Source organism: Sander lucioperca, chromosome 17, assembly GCF_008315115.2.
Source record: "Sander lucioperca isolate FBNREF2018 chromosome 17, SLUC_FBN_1.2, whole genome shotgun sequence".
NCBI lineage: Eukaryota > Metazoa > Chordata > Actinopteri > Perciformes > Percidae > Sander > Sander lucioperca.
Genome location: NC_050189.1, coordinates 20,419,136 through 20,441,945, shown reverse-complemented (window position 1 = coordinate 20,441,945; position 22,810 = coordinate 20,419,136). Strand labels below are relative to the sequence as shown.

At 41.2% G+C, this 22,810-nt stretch overlaps 2 protein-coding genes and 1 pseudogene across 5 annotated transcripts in view; 2 read left to right on the top strand and 1 right to left on the bottom strand.

Annotated features, from left to right (window-relative positions):
- The window catches only part of LOC116034141 (hemicentin-1-like), a 1,482,957-nt gene that overhangs the window by 741,481 nt on the left and 718,666 nt on the right, over positions 1-22,810 (top strand). The gene's annotated exons all lie outside the window — the stretch shown is intronic.
- The window catches only part of LOC116034906, a 399,592-nt pseudogene that overhangs the window by 6,787 nt on the left and 369,995 nt on the right, over positions 1-22,810 (bottom strand).
- Positions 16,859-22,810, top strand: part of LOC116034899 (gastrula zinc finger protein XlCGF49.1-like) — a 390,500-nt gene continuing 384,548 nt past the window's right edge. For 3 of the 4 annotated variants that reach the window (XM_035993970.1, XM_035993966.1, XM_035993968.1), the window contains exon 1: positions 16,859-17,115. The gene's annotated coding sequence lies outside the window, so the exon portion shown is untranslated. Of the gene's footprint in view, positions 17,136-22,810 lie in introns of all 4 variants that reach the window. The other variant, XM_035993967.1, reaches the window with a different exon arrangement.

The window sequence follows — 22,810 nt, the reverse complement described above, 5'->3', positions numbered from 1 at the left end:
TACTGTATGTACAGTATAGTATGTTGGCATGAATTTACTCCAGCCTCCTTATAGAGCGGCTTGCAGAACGTGTTTTTATTTTATGCTTTCTGTGGTCAGTGAACAGACTCAATATACAACACAAAGCAACTTACATTAGTGCATTCAACCATTTGGATACAACCCAAAAATTGCAAGAATCATGCAACTTCATCAAATATGCTGAACTGCTTCAAGTGCTACTTCAGCCATGCTTTAGTTGTTAGAAACATGCCCGTTCTTGTTTTGGCTTTCTAACTCTCATGTCATTTCAGACTCTGCCACTCCCTCCCTGCTCTGTATGGACCTTTTTCACAGCAGACATTTTGACTTGTCATAGTAGGAAAAGCACAATTGATCACCTTAACCAATGGCTCAATTCATCAGTGTCCCAGTAAGCACACACACACACACACACACACACAACACACACAACACACACACACACACCACACACACACACACACACGAACAGAGAGAGTTTCCCAGTAAGCTATTTCAGTGAGTCAGCATGCACAATACCAGGGCCTCTCCTAAGTGGAATGCAGCCATCAATAAGGGTTAGAATACACCTGTGCTTTTCCTACTATGACATGTCAACATGTCTGCTGTGAAAAGGTCTATTACCTGCTCATTCCATTAAAACTGGCCTGTCCTACCCCCCATACTCACCTGCTCCTAATCAGCCCCTTATGTACCAGTCCATTTCTAAATTCTTTGCCAGATTGTCTTGTGTGTTACTGTCTAACTCCAGCCAGTAATTGTCTGTTCTGTCCCTGCTGTTTTTGGACCTTGGATTCTGTTTTCCATCTTCGGTTGGGTTTGTCTGTGTGACTGATTTCCTGGATTAACCCTGCATGAACACTGATAAGTAAATGAACTTTCCTTGCAATTCTAACTCGTGAGATTGGATTCTTGCCTACCGTTTTGTGAAACCTGCCAGCTACATTTAAAAACAGCCAGGACATCAAACAAGAGATGAAGAAGTATTTGATAACCAAGAACTGAGCCGTAAATCTCAATAATTATACAATTCTAAATGTAAAAGAGTGGAGAAAATCAAACTTGTGCAATATAATCACAGTATTTGATGAAAAGATCTCATATAGGCAACCTTGAGGAAGCATGTAATACATTTAAATGGAGAGAGGGATATTTCAGATCACTGTTCCATCGTGTGAATTGTAAAGCTCTTTGAGCCACGTGCGTTTGCTCTCCCATCTGTTCCTACCAGCTTAATGAGACATGTTAAAAGTGGCGGCAAAGGCAAGATTGCCAGTGGATACAGTCACTCATAATTCACCATTTTCACTCTGGAAAGCAGCAGAGTCCGGGTGGGGAGAGATCAATAATAAACCATTCTCAGCCATGGATTAGGTTAACTACACTAGATGAAAACTGAGTGCAAACATTTTTTGAATACAGGTATCACAATGAAAATGGCATTATAAGACCTACTATTAAATGGTCTTTAAATGTCATAAAGCCTCTCTCTTACCGTAATGAGGACCAAAATGTTCCTTTGATGAACTGTTCTTTGATAAAAGTAGTCACATTTATACATACACTTTGTGGGAGTGTCCTGTCAGTAGGAGTAGTAAATAGTCACCTGGGGTGATGAATGCTGATATGACGTGAGCGTCACAGTCAAATGAAAATATCAAAAGAATAGTTGGGGGGGAGGACCATGGCTGTTCATGTCACGTTTACTGTTCAACCTGTTGGTCCTGAGACTTGTCCATCTTGGCAGCTAATGGCTGTCAAACAATCAGGACATATGATCGGTTTCCTCATACTTTGGCTCGGGTGCCGAGCTCCTGTACAGACACGTATTCCAATGTTCTTTTGTGTTTTGGGGAGTGAGGAAGTGAACACACCTGTTGGGGGGTTTCTGTGAAACGTATAGGGTTGCACAATTTATCAACGAATTATCCACTTAAGTTTAACAATATTTACTAAACTTTCTCTATTTGTCTGTGATCATTCATTTTACTTGCAAAAAACATCATGGGAACCACCCATGTTATTTGGTTAATTTGGTTGAAAGAAACAATATTTCTGCATAAAGAAACTTTGAAATCGGGTCAAATTTGAGTCAATCCCTTTGTACTAATTTCAGAACCTTGACTTCATTTTCAAAACTCTAGACACAAAACTCCACACGATCATCACATGTAACACAGGCTGTCCAATGTGCAAAACAATGCATGGTGCATTCATATCTTTAAAAAGATCTTGCACTTGCACAATATGGATCAAAGACAAATTGATGGTGAAATACCACTGAAACGTTACTTTAGATCACCACAAAAAAGCTACATAGTCACTGGGTATTGTCATACAATCATTAAATATTGTAGTACAAAAATAGGTAATACAGTTTCATTATGGTACTAGATGTAAATACATCCCTGGAAAGTACGCAGTAGTAGAGAGAATACTACAGACAAACTGAAATGTATTGATGAAAAACAATACGTACAATCACAACATAGGTTGATTTCAATCAAGCAAAATAATAGCTACGAAATAGAAAAGAAAAGACAGTAGTACTGTAAAAACATCAAATGTAGTGTTCCTCAACTTGCGTGTACTGTAAAAAGCAAAACAAAGAAGTGATTACTGTACTTCACATATTCATCAACTCTGTCTTGTGGATTTGGCCGCAGGTTCTCATCTACATCGCAATTAGCCAAACATTTTGGAAAAAACTTCGGCCATGGCGAAACAATGTGGTACGAGTATATATGTATATGTATATGTACAGTATATATATAAAGTTATATCTCAATCATCAGTAACAAGTTGGCAGAATTGGACAAGCAATTCCAAGGGCCTGCATGCATACAGTGCAGTACTGTCAATACTGTAAATAGTCTCAAAGGTGGTACATGGGACCATAGAAACAGTGTCTGGTAAACAGTAGTAAATGACAGTAAGGTAGTACATGGGACCATAGAAATAGTGTCTGGTAAACAGTAGTACATTACAGTAAAGGTAGTACATGGGACCATAGAAATAGTGTCTGGTAAACAGTAGTACATTACAGTAAAGGTAGTACAATGGTCCATAGAAACAGTGTCTGGTAAACAGTAGTACATTACAGTAAAGAAGATGATGAGATATTACATCCATAGATAATGTAGTCTAATTGGTCATGCTCCACACTACTGGTGACAATGAATCTCGCTATCTTTTAATTTTATGATCTAAACGTGGAATATTGTTTGTCTGTTTCCATACGACTAGTCATTAAGAGTTATGCAACAGTTACTATCATTTGGAGCAGTTGTATGGATTGATAGTTAGATCATTGTAATGAAATGAATAGACATCATCTGAACTGTAATGTGTGAATTGCCTTTTGAATATAGTAGTACTTTGAGGTGACGTGTGCATAATGACCAGGCGATCTGTGTACAGGAACAAACGGATCTGGTTTATGGTATCAAGCAATGGAAACAAGTGTTAGAGTTTGAAAATGTGTATTTTGATCATGGTTGTGAGTTTTTGTGCTAGAGTTGAAAAAAACATCAAGGTTACTGAAATTAGGGCTAAAGTGATGTACAAAAAACGTGTAATATAGGATATGGTAAATGTGTAGAGGAGGGAGCAGAGAGACTGGGGACGGATGTGATCTGAGAGACTACGATGCTGAACTCTGATTGGAGGTCCTGGTGTCAGCTGAAGACACCTTGTCCAACATGCAGGATCAGAAACACATCACACTTATTCATGCTTCGCTCGTCAGCGTTGTCGAGGGCGAGTGCGGACGGCGATACTAGTCAACGTGCAACAGTAGTAACACCCCCTTTGGTACATATACAGCCCTATAACGTCTCAATGTTTTTTAATCTGAGTTTATGTGATGGATCAGAACACAATAGTCTAAGTTGGTGAAGTGAAATGAGAAAAATATATACATAAAAACTATTTTTTAGAAATAAAAAAACAGAAAAGTAAATGTTCATAACTATTCACCCCCCTAAAGTCAATACTTTGTAGAGCCACCTTCGGCAGCATCACAGCTCAAGTGGCTTGGATAAGTCTCTATGAGCTTGCCACATCTTACCACTGGGATTTCTGCCCATTCCTCCTTGCAGAACTGCCCAGCTCCTACAAAACCCAGAGTGGTGATTGGTGGAACAGTGGAAAGATGACCAAGACGGCTTGATAGTTTGATTTAGTTTATGTCCACTTGAATGAAGTGTGTTTTACGATGATAAAAGACATGATATTTACATGGAGTCTGGGGGTTTGGCGAGAGAATCAACACACCAGGTAACGGGTTGTCTATTAGGTTCTGTTTAATTCCTGCAGAAATGGGAACAGCACCGCCTGCTGGCGTCACTCTACATTGCGCCGCAGCCCTAAAAGTAATGAATTCTGGGTAATCCACATCAGAACTCGTGGTAACTGCTGTGGTAAGTCGCATGTTAAACGCTGCAGAGTATATTAGCCACAAATGCTTAAGCCTGCCACACAAGTTGTATTGGATTTATTTTGTTGTGATGTAGTTTAGAGATTAATGCCGTTTGTTTGGCGTCTAGTGAGTCAGAGCTGAATGCTAAAGTAGCTTCTAATGCTATTTTCCGTCTGATTTACTGTGGTGTGTGTAGGACTGTTTATGTCTCAGTCTGAACCATCACCAAACTACACCAGACTCCATGTAAATAATCAGGACTTTAGCGTGTCTAGAGCCAGCATATCTCCACAGACTCCATGAAAGAATCAGGACTTTTAGCGTGTATAGAGCCAGCATATCTCACCAGACTCCATGTCAATAATCAGGACTTTTAGCGTGTATAGAGCCAGCATATTACACCAGACTCCATGTAAATAATCAGGACTTTAGCGTGTATAGAGCCAGCATATTTCCACCAGACTCCATGTAATAATCAGGACTTTTAGCGTGTATAGAGCCAGCATATCTCCACCAGACTCCATGTAAATAATCAGGACTTTAGCGTGTATGAGCCAGCATATCTCCACCAGACTCCAGTAAATAATCAGGACTTTAGCGTGTATAGAGCCAGCATATCACACCAGACTCCATGTAAATAATCAGGACTTTTTGCGTGTATAGAGCCCAGCATATCTCCACCAGACTCCATGTAAATAATCAGGACTTTAGCGTGTATAGAGCCAGCATATTACACCAGACTCCATGTAAATAATCAGGACTTTTAGCGTGTTTAGAGCCAGCATATCTCCACATGTAATGGCGTGACTTAAGGGTTATTTCAACCAAACAGAGTGGTGATTGTTGGAACAGTGGGAAAGATGAACCAAGACGGACTTTGATAGTTTGATGTAGTTTCTGTCCACGTCGAGGTGAAGTGTGTATAAGCATAACATTTCGTATTAAATGGAGTCTGGTGAGAGAACTAAAGTAAAATGCTCAAATGCAGCTATGATATTTTTAATTCTCCTTATATTTCTACATTATTTTAGTTATAAAAGCTGTACAGTATTTAATACTCACGTAAAGGCCAAGTACCTCGAGTTAAGTACAGAACTTGAGTAAATGTACTCTTTGTAGGTTTAGCTATTAAAAGCTAATGTACTGCTCTACTACTTGCTGTTGGTTAGTGAAATGTTTACTCTGAGTGAATTTAGCGGGCTTGTATTGTGAACGGGTAGACACAAAACAGAAAAGCCAGAGTGAGGTGTGTGTGTGTTTTTCCTTTAGATTTATTCCCGTTTATATAATGCGGTGTGACCAAACCTCCTCGGAGTGATGGTGGAGCTAGAAGGAAATGGAACCGTTCCCAGCCGCTGCGTTGAGTGTTCAGACTGTGGTTGTCGTTGTGTGTGGATGTGAGGAAAACAGAGGAGACAGCAGCTCCTGAAGATCTCTGCTGCTTTGATTTGGACTGAACAGAATCCAGAGTGAGTCCAGCAGCCCCAGTGGACATCTGCTGGACTTCAGGACCAGAGAGGAATGGAGGAGGACAACCAGAACCAGGAGCAGAGGAGCAACGAGGTCCCCAGAAGACAAGCAGCAGACTGGGACTCTGATAGCAGCCATGTTCAGGTCAGTGTTCTCCTATCATATAACCTTACTGGCTGACCAGTTTCTGCACTGGCGCACCAAATGCTTGCTGGTGTGAAATGGTTGGCTTTTTGTAAAGTCTATAGTGTGGTGGAGACCTACTAGATGTGTCCTGAGAGAACTCTGTTGGGATGTGACTTATAAAGTAAATGTCATGAGCGGAGAGTTGATCTGAGGCAGGGCGCCTAGAGAGAGAGAACAAACAATGAGCGTTTCCTCCAAAACTAAGAACGGATCGTGAACACAGGAAACACACCGCGGATACACAGAGAGAGAGAAGTGGGGACTTTCATTAATAATGCTTCAGATCTCCATGTAAATAATCAGGACTTTTAGCGTGTATGGAGCCAGATATTCCACCAGACTCCATGTAAATAATCAGGACTTTTAGCGTGTATGGGAGCCAGCATATGTTCCACCAGACTCCATGTAATATCAGGACTTTTAGGGGTTAGAGCCAGCATATTTCCACCAGACCCATTGTATAATCAGGACTTTAGCGTGTTATGGAGCCAGGCATATTTCACCAGACTCCATGTAATAATCAGGACTTTTAGCGTGTATGGAGCCAGCATAGTTCACCAGACTACATGTAAATAATCAGGACTTTTAGCGTGTATGAGCCGCATATTTCCCACCAGACTCCATGTTAATAATCAGGACTTTAGCGTGTATGGAGCCAGCATATTTCCACCAGACTCCATGTAAATAATCAGACTTTTAGCGTGTATGGAGCCAGCACATTTCCACCAGACTCCATGTTATAATCAGGACTTTTAGCGTGTATGGAGCAGCATATTTCCACCAGACCCATGTAAATAATCAGGACTTTTAGCGTGTATAGGCCAGCATATTTCACCAGATCCATGTAATAATCAGGACTTTAGCGTGTATGGAGCCAGCATATTTCCACCAGATCCATGTAACTAATATCAGGACTTTAGCGTGTATGAGCCAGATATTTCACCAGACTCCATGTTAATAATCAGGACTTTAGCGTGTATAGCGCCAGCATATTTCCACCAGACTCCATGTTATAATCAGGACTTTTAGCGTGTATAGAGCCAGCAATTTCCAACAGACTCCATGTAAATAATCAGGACTTTAGCGTGATAGAGCAGAGTATTTCCACTGTAAATGTGTGAATAAGGGTTTATTCAACCACCAGAGTGGTGATTGTTGGAACAGTGGAAAGATGAACCAAGAATGCTTTGGTAGTGTGATGTAGTTCTGTCTCACTTGAATGTGTGTGAATAATAGAACAAAAATTTTCTGTGTTTAATAATGGGTCTGGTAAATATAAATTAAAATGCTCAAAATGAATCGATATTGCTACTAGATGGCATTGATAGATATTTTTTCTATGATTATAAATTTAATTTACTTATGTTTTAGAGAGAGAGGAACAAACAAGAAGCGCTTTCCCTCCTAAACTACACCAACAAACAAACCGCCCATAGAGGCGTTGGACGTTTGCCCAGAAATCATATTTGAAGTGTAGTCGTTTATTAATAGTATATATTGGAATAATAATAATAATATTTTGACCGTGTCTTCACTAGACCTATAGTGTATCATATGTTCTGTCCACCAGAGGGCAGTCAGTGTCAATAGGCAGGCAAGGATGGTTACCAGAAGACGTGTGTGTGGCTGGTGTGTGTGTGTGTGTGTGTGTGTGTGTCTTCAGAGCGAGTAGGATCTCTAGAGTCATCGTGAGAGAACACTAAGTGTACTCCGCTGTTCTTTCTGACCACGGTGGTAAATCGGAGCAGGAGAAGTGACTCTCCGTGATTCTTTCAGTCCCGAGTTTGTTGAGTCCCAAGTGGTAGTTAAAATCAGTTGTGTGTGTGTGTCCTGTACTATGACTCCCGACAACATGTCTTTGATTTCTTTCCGTCCCTGACGTCACCTAACAACCGCGGCCTCCATAGCTTGTTGTCACGACGCTTGGCTTTAACAACTCAGGGCTCCAGACTAACTTTTTTGCTGACACTAGGAGCACAGTGGCCCCCAACTGAAAATGTAGGGGCACCACACAATAAATCAACATGCAACCACAATATTCACATTTTCTACTAATTTCCACTGTATTCACTAATAATAATGTGATAATCGATGCAGAAGTACCATGTGCTGTTTCAAATCAGGTCACTTTGAAAATTCAAATAGAAGGAAACTGACAGCACCTTCGCTGTCAGGAAATACCTAATTATCTATATATATATATATAATATCTATATATAGTATATATAGAGATATATATATATATATAGTATCTAGATATATATCTATATATATGATATATATCATTACACCGCTTAGTCTACAATTACAATGAATCACGTAAAATTAAACATGCATGTGTTAGGCTACTACTGAACCCAATAGGGTACGATACCTGACATCGGTTCCGTTACCCAACGGTACCGTTTTTTGCTGTTGGTACTTTCTTCCCTCTATAATTACAAAACAATCTTCAGTTGTAAAAAATATTATCAAACCTATTCTATCCTATGTACTTAGAACAACATATGTTATTTGATTAGAATATGGTTACACTCTAAACGAAATTAGAAAACACCTCCCTCTCTCCTCCCAAACCCATCCCTACAACCTATTAATTGAATAATATTCCTTCTCTTACTCACTGTAACTTTATTCTTGATTTGTATATTCTTTTTTAGCCTGTTTTATTGTTAGGACCGTGTTTATTGCTCTTTAATGTTACTGTGAAGCACTTGAAGTGCCTGGTTGCTGCAAGCTGCTGTAGAGATAAAGGTGCCTTGTGCTGAAAGCTGCTGTAGAGATAAAGTGCCTGTTGCTGAAGCTGCTGTAGAGATAAAGTGCCGTGTTGCTGAAAGGTGCTGTAGAAATAAAGTGCCTTGTTGCTGAAAGGTGCTGTGGAGCTAAAGTCTGTCTTGTTGCTGAAAGGTGCTGTAGAGATAAAGTGGCAGTGTTGCTGAATAGCTGCGGTAGAGAAAGTGCTTGTTGCTCGAAGCTGCTGTAGAGATAAAGTTGCCTGTTGCTGAACAGGGCTGAGTAGAGACAGTGCCTGTTGTCTGAAGGTGCTGTAGAAATATAAAGCTGACCTGCCTGTGTGTGTGGTGTCAGAGCTCGCGCTCTGTCAATTTCAGAGGACAGATAAGCTTGAGCTAACGCACTCTCAGGTTACCGAAATTTCGACGTTTACGTGTAAAAAAAGGGGGCACAGTTTACGGATCGCACATGTGCGACGGATGTAAAATTCAGTCGCACACTCTCAAATTCTTGGTCGCAAAAGCGATCATTGGCGCCACTCTGGAGCCTGCAAACGAGTTCACTCAACCCAGGGTCCCCATCCAGCGATGCGCACGTTCACAGTAAAAGAGGCCGGGGTTGGCACAGCGGACAATCACAACATCTACCGAGCCTGCGTATGTATATATAGAGAGCAAATTATAATTCTACATGAATATGAAGAAACACAGACAGTTTACAGGCAAAACGCAGGAAGGAAGCTGGTAAAAATACGCCACAGCTGATAGATGGGAAATCACAACTCTTATAGAGCTTAGATCAGGCCCAAAAACTCCAGCCCGGCCCGCCTGAGCCCGTGCACGTTGTGTCGAGCCGGCCCGACAATTAACTGGAATTATGAGCCCAGCACGATTACTCACAACATTTTATTAATGCGGGGCCGTTCTTATAACGACGTTCTCAACTACAATTCAGAGTGTGTGAACTGCTAGAATCCCTGTGTCGAGGGGTATGCTTGGAGCAAGTACCGGAAGAGGAATGAGGCTGACATCATCTTTTCTGCCAGCCTGCTCAGGTGCTGTTCATCGTCCCCGTGTTTTTGCTGTCAATGCACTCGACAAAGCCGACACATATGTTGTCACTGCCACGCCTGTTTAAAATGGTTCCACACCTCGACTTTCCTCCAAACTTGCTCAAGGTATGAGGAGAATATATGCATAATTCAAATGAACGTGCAAAGAGGACGAAGGCAAGCTCAAATTAAAAATATATGACTTGTTTACATTTTCATTGAGCAAATTAAAATATTATTTTTTTTAATTTTCATTTGGCTTTTCCATTGGATCCAATATTTGGCTTGAATTTCAATTGACATGGCTTTAATTTGGATTAATATTTGGCTGTGCGATTTCAATTGAACAGTGATTCATTGGATTACTATCTGGCTTGTGAATTTACATTTATAAACATTGGCTTTCATGTGGATTGATCGCATGTACCCAGTGAGGAATGAGGAGGCGTGGCCCAAAGGCTGGTGTCAGAAACTAAAGGGTGCAGAGGCCCTTCTGACCAGCAGGAGGGAGCTGACGGCTGGGGAGAGCTCACTGTGGAGAGCATCTGTCGCAGCGTGGCCACACAGGCTGGCTATCCTCTATTCACATGATAGAAAACATAAAAGATGAGGATGTAGGCTAAACACAAACCACATTTCATGCAAACAAACAGGAGTTTTCAGTAGTACTATAATTGGGCACGTGTAGGGAGACTCAGATCACGGACTGGATGTAAAGAGGATAGGCTTTCCAACTTTGCCCCAGGTGTGTCTGTTTAAACACGGACGGAGACAACCTTCTCTCTACTGATGTTTAATTTAACTAAGCAACAGTACAAACATGGGTGTGGGTAGCTCTGCTACGTGTGTTTGTGTGTTGTCAGATCTTGAGGACACACACACACACACACACCACACACACACACACACCCACAATTCAACCGGGTAGTCATCGTCCGACTGCGACTCTCCTTTTCTTTCTCTCACTTTTCTCACGGGTGGGTGAGGTGCGTGTCGCGCGCTTCTCGACACGTACTCAAACAATCATCCTGATTGACGGCCTTTTGTACAGCTGTGTACTTTTCGTTCGTTTGATTTGCGATTTTGAAACGATATCCAAATGTGAAAAATGGGTCATTTAAACCTTGTTAATACAAAATTACAAAAATCTGTAAACTATAACTGCTGGCTGAACAAGCAATCTCTCGGTAAATCTATAGATGTATAAGACCAAAACAGATGCACGTGGCTTTGAATGTGCACGTGAATGATGCGATCGCTATGTCACGTCTTCACTCTTGATGATGATGCTGGTGGTAGCTGGTGTATATTTGCAACAGCATTGTTCATTGCACAAATGAGGCATACAAGACACTTATCAGTCCATTTCATTAAAACTGAGGTTTCCACATCAACTTTTCGCTTCAGCCTGTTTGACAGTGACATTTTTAACTGACAACAACTTTCTTTCTGCAAGCATTTTCCCAATCAGGACATGCCTACTACAACCATGTTTCCTATCACAGACTTTAACCATCAGCTCTCAGTGAACTGCCTCCTAGTTGAGATCATTTTCTAGTTAAAGAGCAGTTATCATTAGGGAGTTTCCATGTTTTTTAGGAGTTTGCTCACACTAATACATGTAAAAAAATATAGCTACTTCAGTTAGAAAGTGAAATATTGAACAAGATAGGCGTTTTAGGTATAAATACATAATTGGAAGTCTGCCCGGAGTGTTGCTTAGAAAAATTCTGTCCGTTGGGAAAATGTAGTGATGAGCCTGTCCTAGTGAACACAGGAGGATCGCTCTAAGGGGGAGTGAGTTAAGGCACAAGTTGTTAGGCCTACTGGTTCTGTGGAAGTATTGGCCACTGGCCTAATGTTTGTAAGTAAGTAGTGTTTTAACTGTGAAATGACTGAAAGCGTACTAAACACTTTTATATCTGAATGTATAGTATACTTTGTAATATTTGTCATGTCTGTCATGACAGCGATGGTGCTGTCTGTTTACCTTCATGTTGCATCTCAAAAGTGCAATAAAATGTGAACAGAATTTTAAACGGCACATGTAATTTCTGCATCTTTTATCAAGTATTTATAGTATACAATGGAAATAGTAGAAATGTGAAAATTTGGTTAGCATGTTGATTCATGGTGTGTGCCCTAATTTTCTGGTTGCGCCCTGTATCACTTTTTCTTTTTCTTTTAGTAAGGCAACTACAATATGTAGGTCTGTTGAAGATGTGAATGTGTGATGTTATGTTTACAGACCTAAGAGTGTTTTTGAGAACTTCATGTTCTCAATCAGTGACAGCTCAAGAAGATGCATTAGCCATGAGTTCATAATGCTGTAGCCTAGACTACACGCTTGTCTCCTAGCCCGTTTGCTTAAAAAACACACGACCATGGAGTACGCACAGGACGTGGGCTGCGCAACACATGGATGTAGCTAGGCTACAGCAATAATAACGCGGCAACATGGTGTTTATCTTAATTCTGTAGACATGGGAGAAAGCTCTGGTCCTAAACATCCAAGCTCGGGCCACATCAATCGTGTCAGGAAAGATAAAACGTCTCGCGCCGTGCTACTAACAAGCTAACGTTCGTCGGCTAGAATGGCCAAGTGTCTGAGGTCGGCCCGATCTGCGTGACGAGGCTGAGAGCAATGGGCGGAGGTTAGCACGAACAAGCGGATCGGCGTGCGAGTCAGTCTAGCGCTAATGAAACGAGCTGGAGGACCCGCCCGCCGGTTCTCTGAGTCAGCTAGCAAACGGAGAGAGAGGTGTCAATAAGACGATGACGGGTGTAGCGGTGCTCCGAACCTTGGTAGGGTATGTTTGAAGCGCAGCCAACACAGCAACGCGCATTTGACGGTTATCACCCAGCTGTGCGGTCACCAGGCGTGAGAAAAAAAACTCCCATGAGACCACCTCGTGCTTCCGCTGCTATGAAGCAGCCTGTAGACGCCTAAGCAGAATGGGATGAAACCAATCACTGAAGCAATTGGCAGTTACACTGGCATATTATACTACATTATATATTATGTTATCTAGCCAAGGTGGAACAAATTGTGACACCTCCATAATGCACTCGTTTTTATTTTTTTATCATCATATCATCCATATGACCTGAAAAAAAAGGTTTCAGTCAAAGATTTTTTCAATTCAGTCCCTGGTTTAATATACAAATACATATCTGCAACCGGCACATATTTTCCTTCATTTTGTCATAAAAAAGTTAAAAAGATAGAACTAAATAAAGAGTTAAAATTTAGGGTGAGAGCAAGTCTAGGGTTTAAAGAAGTTGTTCACTAACTCTCTCTCTCTCTTTTGTCTGTTGCTATAGAAACGGAGAGGAGGAGTGGGACCCAAATGTCACCACTGTCAACACTGTGACAAATCCTTCACAACATCTGGATATTTAAAGATTCATCAGAGAGTTCACACTGGAGAGAATCTACACAGCTGTGATCAATGTGGGGCAGCTTTCACACGACAGAGTTCCCTAAAAAACCATCAACGCCTTCACACTGGACAGAATCTTCACAGCTGTGATCAATGTGGGGTAGCTTTCACACAACAGTGTGACCTAAAAAGACATCAACACATTCACACTGGAGAGAAGCCGTACAGCTGTGATCAGTGTGGGGCAGCTTTCACACGACAGAGTGACCTAAAAAACCATCAACGCATTCACACTGGGGAGAATCTTCACAGCTGTGATCAATGTGGGGCAGCTTTCACACACCAGAGTAACCTAAAAATACATCAACTCATTCACACTGGAGTGAAGCCGTACAGCTGTGATCAATGTGGGAAAACTTTTTCTAATAGTAGTAAACTTAAAACCCATCAGCGCATTCACACTGGAGAGAAGCCGTACTGGTGTGAACAATGTGGGAAAACTTTTTCTAAGGGTGGTAACCTTAAAAAACACCAGCTCATTCACACTGCCTCGTTGTGAACATGTTTCAGAGCCATGCTGTTTCCTCCTGCTTCCTCCTCATGCCCTGATAGCTGTGTTGTTATATTCTAATCCAGTGTTTCCTCTATGTTGATTTGACCGCGGTGGCCCCCCACGGCAACATTTCTGCCCCCCATGGTATCAGAAATAGGGCTGCATTGTTAGAGTGCATGTCGGAGAATAGCGCGGACAAGCGAGGATAACTAGCCAGTGAGATTGTGTGTGTGTGTGTGTGTGTGTGGTGTGTGTGTGGTGTGTGTGTGTGTGTGTGTGTGTGTGTACGTCCTTGAGAACTGTAAGTCGTATTACTTATGTTGTCAGTTCATTTAAGCCTGGTCTTTCAAATTTAGATTAAGTTAACTGGTGATTTTCGGACCTGCCCCCACTGCTAAAAAAATCCTAAAGGAAACACTGTGATCTTCTCTCCACATTGAAGGCTGATCAATTAAAAAAAATCCCATCACTGTTTAGTAAGGTAATGTCAAATTGCTGAAATATTTAGTCTGTTGTCCCTTACGATGACCAAAAGAAGCAAACATTCATAACTGGGAAGCTTTAATCAGAACATGTCTGCTGCTTAAAAAATGACTTGAACAGTTAATGTGTTTAAACTGCGTCTGTGCCGCCGCCATCTTGAGACAGACAGCTGATCTTAAAGACTCAGAAAAAGATTTCTGTACTGCTTTTGGATGTTCATGTACAAGAAATGCTAAACTAAGCAACATGGAATAACATTTCACAGATGGAAAAAATGTTTTACAATATTTAACTATTACGAACGTTGAATATAATATCACAAAAGGTAACGTTAATCCTTCTTCTAAAGGGATATTTCACTGCTGGAAAGATGAATATGTATTAAATTGGGTCATTTATGTTATAGGAATGTGAAACAATTTTAAAAGTTGGTGCCTTCTAGACCCAGAAAAACCAGAAAATATATTTTTGGCTTATGTGGACGAAAGACAACCACTCGTTTTGGGTAAAGACAGTCCCACCCCCTATGGGCCGGTTGAAAACATGCAGAACTAGCTGGCTGTAGTCCACAGACTCTGGGCAAAATGCCTCAGATGATGCTAAATGACCATTTTTGCATCATCAGAGGTAGGGCTGCAGGATTATGGCCAAAATGATAATCACGATTATTCTGATCAATATATTGATCATGATTATTTGTTGATTTTAACCAAAACAAATGTTATTGTCACATAGGCTAATTATAACTGCTTTCACATCCATATTGTGCTACTTTCCTTCTCTGTTGAAGGATATTATGAAGGAGCCATTTCAGTTGTTGTGCGACCACTTTCCAAACATGCGCGTTTGCCGTGAAAAGATACAGGCAGCGCAATATTCTGTTCACGTTAACGGCGCATGTTAAAATCTGGTGCCAATAGGGCACCGGTGCCCGGTATCTACCGGACGAAATAGCAACGCGGATTACGGTGCCACTTAAATGTCTCTGATGCTCCAAAACAGACGTTAGAGGCAACAGAAACATCGCTGCATGTCACGCTAGTAAACACTAATAACACGTTACACAGCAGCTAACGTTAGCCTACCGTTAGCTACAGTAAACACTAATAACACGTTACACAGCAGCTAACGTTAGCCTACCGTTAGCTATAGTAAACACTAATAAGTTACACAGCAGCTAACGTTAGCCTACCGTTAGCTACAGGAAACATATTACATTCTTCTTTACTTTTCTTTTGCCTGACAGGAAGTCAGTCTAATTTTCATTTTATGAATACATGTTTAAGGACTTTAGGATGAGCAGAAACTCTCAAAATGTTGCAGCAATGTTCAAAATAGTAATTTCTCCGGGCTGCTTTCACATTTGGGCCTAGACGTGTCATGGCTGCTCTATAGGGCCCTCTTATTTGTTTTAGCCTTTGAACACATTTTTGACGCCCTTATATACTCCAAAACTCCCAAAAGTTGGCGCAAAAACCATAACGAGACTATACAGCGATTTGGTCCATGTGAGTTTAATAAGCACACCCTGATGCATGGAAGGCCATGCAAACATTCCTCTCATCATTACCGACATACTGGAAGTTGGCCATTTGTAATTGTATGCTCTCCAGTTATTGTTGTTTTGTAGTTTACCATCATATTATCTTCCTTTGTGGACTTTAATTTAATAATCTTTGTCTGACATTTCATATTCTCTGTATGTTCTGTGACTGAATATGGTTTTAAATCTGTTGAGGTCTGTTCAGACTGAAAGTAAAGACACTGATGATGTAATACACAGTCAGAAAATAGAAAGCAAACAGCTGATTTATTTATCTGACTTGTAGAATAACGTCAATGATTGAATTGTTTTAAATGTTTTGGAATGTGGAACAATTAAATGCAAGATTAAATAAAACAAGACCACATGCTGATTATTAGTGACTTGATTTGATGGATTTATTCTTCCTGTTGTGTCTGTGTTTAAACTCCTAATTAAAAGGTAAAGTTTCCATCCACTAAAAGTTCTGTTGTTGCTGCTGACAGACTCAGATTATTATTCTAAGAGTCTGACAACATTACCTACAGAGATAGAGCTTTTAGTTAAAGAGTAAGATCCTTTTAGTTTAACATGAAACAGCCCTGAAATCACCATCACCAAACCCACCAGACTCCATGTAAATAATCAGGACTTTTAGCGTGTATAGAGCCAGCATATTTCCACCAGACTCCATGTAAATAATCAGGACTTTTAGCGTGTATAGAGCCAGCATATCTCCACATGTAAATGGAGGAAATTAAGAGATTATTTCAACCAAACCAGAGTGGTGATTGTTGGAACAGTGGAAAGATGAACCAAGACGGACTTTGATAGTTTTATTTAGTTTCTGTCCACTTTGAAATAAGTGTGTTTAATAATCATAACATTTCTGTTTTTATTAAATGGAGTCTGGTGAAAAATAAAGTAAACTGCTGAAAATGAATCTATATTTTTTAATTTCTCCTTATACTTACACTTATACATTATTTTAGTTATTAAAATGCTGTACATTATTTAATACTCAAGTAAAGTACAAGTACCTTGAGTTAAGTCCAGTACTTGAGTAAATGTCCTCAGTTCCAGTCCACCACTAACTGATTAATTAACTGAATGTGTATCTGTTGTTTCCCTCCTGACCTCCAGGTGGTGACGTTCTTTCATTTTAAACTTTTAATCTGAAAAACCCTGACTGGGAGGAAACAGGAAGTCTGGTGTCTTCACTGTGATGTGTGTCTGGCGGTGGGATAGCTGTGTAGTTTGTTATTAGTGAGTTTTAAGAAGACAGAGCTCCAGGTAAACCCGCACACACTCAGGTAAACACTTTAATAACTGCTCTTTACACGGCAGTCACAGAGAAGAGAAGACAGAGCTGCGCATGCGTTAGCGTCCCATTCGGCTGCTTAATGCTAACGGAGCTGAGCAGAAGCTAGCTAGCTCTTTGTGGTTTAGCTTATTTAAAGCTAATGTACTTGCTCTTACTACTTGTTGTCTGGAGTTTGCACCTCCAGGGTTGAAAGCACTTCATTGGAAGTCTCTTTGGATAAAAGCGTCAGCTAAATGACATGTAATGTAATGTAATGTAATGTAGCAGGCTAGCTAGTAGTTGATATTCATGTTTTGTTGCATCAACGACGCTGAAGTTAGCTTCCCATTCGACCCTTGTTTGTTTGGAGGGAAACGGTCCTTTGTTAGTTGTTCTCTCTCTCTCTCTCTCTCTCTCTCTCTCTCTCTCTCTCTAACAAAGAGAAAAAGATAGAAAGTATTAGTATGTGTGTGTCTGTCAGCTGCTCCCATTGTTGACCTTCTTCTAAAATATTAGAAAGCCAAGCCGTTCTAAATGTAGTGGAGCTTCATTATTTCTGAGAGCAGAAGTGTGGCCGAGTTTCCCTCTGATCAAAACAAACACAGATGATTATTACCGAGCTGTGGAGAGTCTCAGTAGCTTGGAACTTGTTAACCGGATCTATCTGGTTATTGATCAGCTCCCAGCGGCTAATTCCCTCCATACGGTTGGTTTGGAAAGTGTGTGTGTGTGTGTGTGATTATGGTTACGGTAAACAGATGTTTAAAGTGAATGCTAATTGTGTTCCCTTCAGCATGCTGCCTATTCCAGTGTTAGGGGCGTAATATGTCAATCTTGTGTGTGGTGGTGTATCTTGTGTGTGTGTGTTGTATATTTGTGTGTGTGCTGTGGTATCTTGTGCTGTCTCGGGTGTATCTGTGGTGTGTGTGTATCTGTGTGTGTCTGTGTGTATCTTGTGTTGTGGTGTGTGATTGCTAGCTTGTGTGTGGGGTGTGTTGTAGCTTGTTCGTGGTGGTGTGTGTTATTCGGGTTGGCTGGTGTGGTGTGTAGCGTGTGTGTGGTGTGTATCTTGTGTTGTCTGTGTGTGTGTCGTGTGTGTGTGTGTGTGTGTGGGTGTGTGTTGTGTGTGTTGTGGTGTTGTATCTTGTGTGTGTGTCGTTGCGGTGGTTGTGATCTCTGTGGGGTGGAGTGTGATCTTGTGTGTGTTGCTATCTTGTGGTGTTTGTGTTGGAACCCGTCTGGCACTCGTAGCTAGTGTGCGGGGAACTGGCCAGAGTTGTGTTGTAACATCCAAGTAGTATCATGTCTTCTCTGCAGTTGAAACAGTCAAGATGATATATGTCATTGAGTTTGTCTCAAAGAAAACTAAAGTCATCCGTCGATATGAAACCCATTCAGATTTGAAGCTGCGTGTGTGGTAACCACGAGGTTACAGTAGGCGCCACTGCAGTTAAAAAGTCTGGCTTAGAGGCACATTACCATTCCACCATGTGGACTGTGAGTCCTCACTCTCTCCATTTACGGTTATGCTTATCGTTAGCCGTATGCTAGTGGACATTCGAATAGGTACACACTGCGTCAGTAGATAAGTCTTATTAGGACATGGTCCTCTCACTACAGAAATGGACATTGTCTGTCAGATGGCCCCATTAACGAACTAGAAGGGAAATCGAACTGGAGATATTTCTCGTAATGGGCCTTTTACATATGCACATACAGTGATAATAACATCGTATACTCTGCGCTGTTTATGGTGATCAAATAATGCCAGATTTAGTCAAGATATCAGTGAGTTCACACCCATAGGGTACACTGTAGAGTCATCTGACGTTGGTCTCACAATATGGCGCCCTGATGAGAGTTGCCATCACTCTCCTCTATAAAGGGCTCTAACTCAGCTGATGACACTGGGTACACTAGGGGAAACTCTACGTATACTACCGGTTGGTCCATCTCTTGTCTTCAGTGTTTGACTATTATTATGTTATACCACAGTTTTACCAAGTGTTCCCTCCTGTAGGCTTCGGTTCTTCTACTACTAAACTGAATATTCTTTAGTAATCCCACGGTGCATTCTTTGCACATACACTACTTCCCATTTTCAACATAGAAAAGCATATTTCAAACATCATTGTTCTCAGTGCAATGGACCGCTGTCTTAATACAGATTTTCGAATATTTTTGCTGAACTATTTCCAAAAATTCGCGTGACTAAACTGCCGCATTCACATAATGTTCAAACTGACTAACATGGTCACAGTCAAACTACTTTGTATGGATGTATTGTCATGTAGTCTCTGCTGTTTTGCTGTCTCCCAGATTCTCATTTTGTAAATCACAGTAAAAAAGTAAAAATGCTCTAGCGAAGAATGGACAAATATAAAGTAATGCTTAATGTGCTTTAGTGTGTGTGAGATGTTGAGAAGAGGTGACAATGTGAGCTCAGCTGATCTAGTGTTGGCTGTATCATTAACTGTCATTCTCTCTGTTGTCTGTGTTAAAGAGGAGTTGGCGTCAGAGTGTCTGTTAAATTTACCTAGGGTCCACTCGTGTTTGAGTAACTCGTACATCTTTACTCTGTAAGTTGACTCTCTGGAAAGCGAGAAATGTTTGTTTAAAATCTATGGAATATGATGAAGCTCCTGCTGTAGCAAACCAGTTTTCAGGCTGCACACTTTTGTGTAATCAACTCTTATGCCGCGCACGCTTAGTCATATGGTCTGAATTAGTTGTCTCATCCCTGTAACCAGATATTTAAGTCCTGTAACTGGTGTGGATACGTGAAAGTGAGTCTCGCTAAATGCTCTGTTTTGCGTCCACTTCCTGTTGTTCTGGGTCGGATGCGTTCCACCCTGAACCGGGACCCCGGGGACAGGAAGACACTGTCTCCGGATGACGTCATCTTTTGGCCTTCTGTAAAGTGGTGAACCTTACAGCTCGCGCACTTAAGAAGATTAGTGTGGAGCTTTAGTTTGATATCTAGTGTCGTCAGAATCCCTTTTTATTGAGTTTCCTGTCAGTGAAATGCTCTGAGTGAATTTAAGCTGGGCTAACCTCTCTGAGTTGATGTTGTGGGCTAGAAGGAAATGAACCTGTATCCATCCGCTGCTTTGAGTGGTTCAGACTGTTGTGTGTAGTGTGTGTGGATGTGAGGAAAACCAGAGGAGACAGCAGCTCCCTGAATATCTCTGCTGCTGTGATTAGTCCTGAACAAATCCGAGTGAGTCCAGCAGCCCCCAGTGGAGCTCTGCTGATTTCAGACCGTAGAGGAATGGAGGAGGACACCAGAACCAGGAGCACGAGCAACGAGGTCCCCAGAAGTACAAGCAGCATACTGGTGACTCTGATAGCAGCCATGTTCAGGTCAGTGTTCAGTCAGAGAGGGCAAAGTACTCACTTCCTGTACTGTGAGAAAGGCTCTTTATTCATGCTACATTTTAATGATGTCTGCCAATAGCCTAAAAATCACATTATGATTATTGTGACAGAGACTGGGACTCCAGCTTAATAAGATTCTGACTGAGTAGCAGATATGAATTCAGTGTGATTCTGTGAGAATTCACAGATCCAGTTTCTCGTTTTTTTATCTTCCCTTAACATTTAAAGATAGATAATAGCTTTATTGTCTGTTACCCAAGGGTACAGAAGATGTTCTTTGACAAGGCTCCAGTCACAAATGAGACATTGACCCAGACATAAAAACCAGACATGGGCTGTTGAGTGATCAGTCTGACTGGTGATCATTTGGTGCTGTTCAGTATGACTATGGCAGAGGGGATGAAGGATTCTTGGAGAGGTTTTGTCCAGATAAAGAGCTGTTTCTCCTCAACAGCTCCCGACCAACAAAATGTGAAAGATGACATACAGTAGAAGAGTAAAACTTCCACGGTAAAACACGCAAACGCTGAGCCATGTCAGGAAGTCGCTCACGCAGAGTAGCACCCCCACACAAACACATGTATGTGTGTGTGCTCTAACATGGGTTCTGGAAAGAAAATAAGGATCAGATATGAATTACTAAACAGACATTAATTAAGAAGTTCCCCATACTTTTAGAGTTACACTAACAACCATAGATGGCAGCAGCGTATAGAATGAACTGACAGCTAGTACATCTTTGAACATTGAGTGCTAATAATAATACATTTTAATATGTCAGACTCACAATTTGTTACATTGAGTGCTATGAAAGTTGGAGAAATTCAAATTCAATGTGCATTTTATTCAAAAATATTATTGATATCAAATAGACAATAGACATCACAAGTGATGTATGTCCTCAAATCTGTAGATGTTGCATGATTTGTCCTGACTCAGCAGAGCCCAGTCCATTCAGGTCTAATGTCTGCCTTGTGGTCCTTCTCTAGACCGGCAGTGGGTTGGTACTATCATACAAGCTAGTACTTGATAGAAATTCCACTGTTGGTCTGGGTGTGGATGTTCTTTTAAGCTTACACAGAATGGCGGGTCTTGTTATTATTCGGTTTGGCAATTAATAACTCAGGTGACAATATTGTACCGAGACTATTTTGCATCTACAGTAGGGTATCTTATGGGATTGATACAAAGCGTTTGTCCCACTTGTTTGTCGGTCGTTGTGCATACAGCCATATCGCGTATAGTTAAATGGGCAACATCGACTGCATGTTCCTGTACAGGAGTGTGACATGCCAGACCTATCTCAGCAGCACGGCAGAGTGAGGTCTGGACTCTCCTACACAGACATTCTGGGAGTGTTTGAGTTGAGAAAAAACTCTCTGGTCACTTGTTTGCAGTTCTTGTAAAACCAATCACAATAGTCTTGGGCGGGCGCTAAGCTCTGGACGCAACAACAACTTTGCGCTCTGCTAAATGTAGTCTCAGGAAGGCAAACTGTTTAGTGGGTGTTTTCAATCAACCCAGATGGACGCAGCGCACAAGCACCATCTGCATGTGACGACAGAGCGCAGAGAGCACATCACACACACACACCAAGCACACCACACACCCCGAGTGCGTGCGGACTGAGCAAAGTTACTCTAGGATAAATAGCTTTGAAAATATTTTTACAACTGAAATAATGTTTTTGTTATTACAAAGGGAAAAGTAGTGAAAAAAGGTACCGTTGGGTACCGAAACCAAATTTCAGATATTGGTACCGGCACTGGTAAAAATGTGAACGGTACCCAACCTTAGCTACATGTAATATAAAATGAAGTTAACTGTTGACACAATACGGTAAAGTGAGCTATTTAAATTAGCTGCATACATGGCTAAACGTCATTAGCTCTTACAAGTCTATGACCCTGTGTAACATTACTTCGTCCGCAGCAATCCGGCCACAATCAGTCCCAAAACATCCCAAAGCGATGGAACATCTGGAGATTTTCTTGTCGTTGATTGAGGCTACTGTGCATGTAGCTTGTAGCTCCAGTTAATGACTTTTGTGGCTTACATTTTAGTAGTTATTTCAGTTTTAATGCAGGAGATACTTCACACTCTGAAGTCCTATGGATTGGTCACCTCATCACTTTAGCTTGGGTCCGGTCCGCTCCTACGATAGTGAGCCGGGTAACAATGCCAATGTGTACACCATTAATCTTCAGTCTGAACAGTTGTGTCCCTGATAAAGAAAGTTCAGGGTGTGATTCTTCGGAATCCGCGGTTTTCTGACCTGAAATGAGCTCTCGTAATCATGCAATCCGT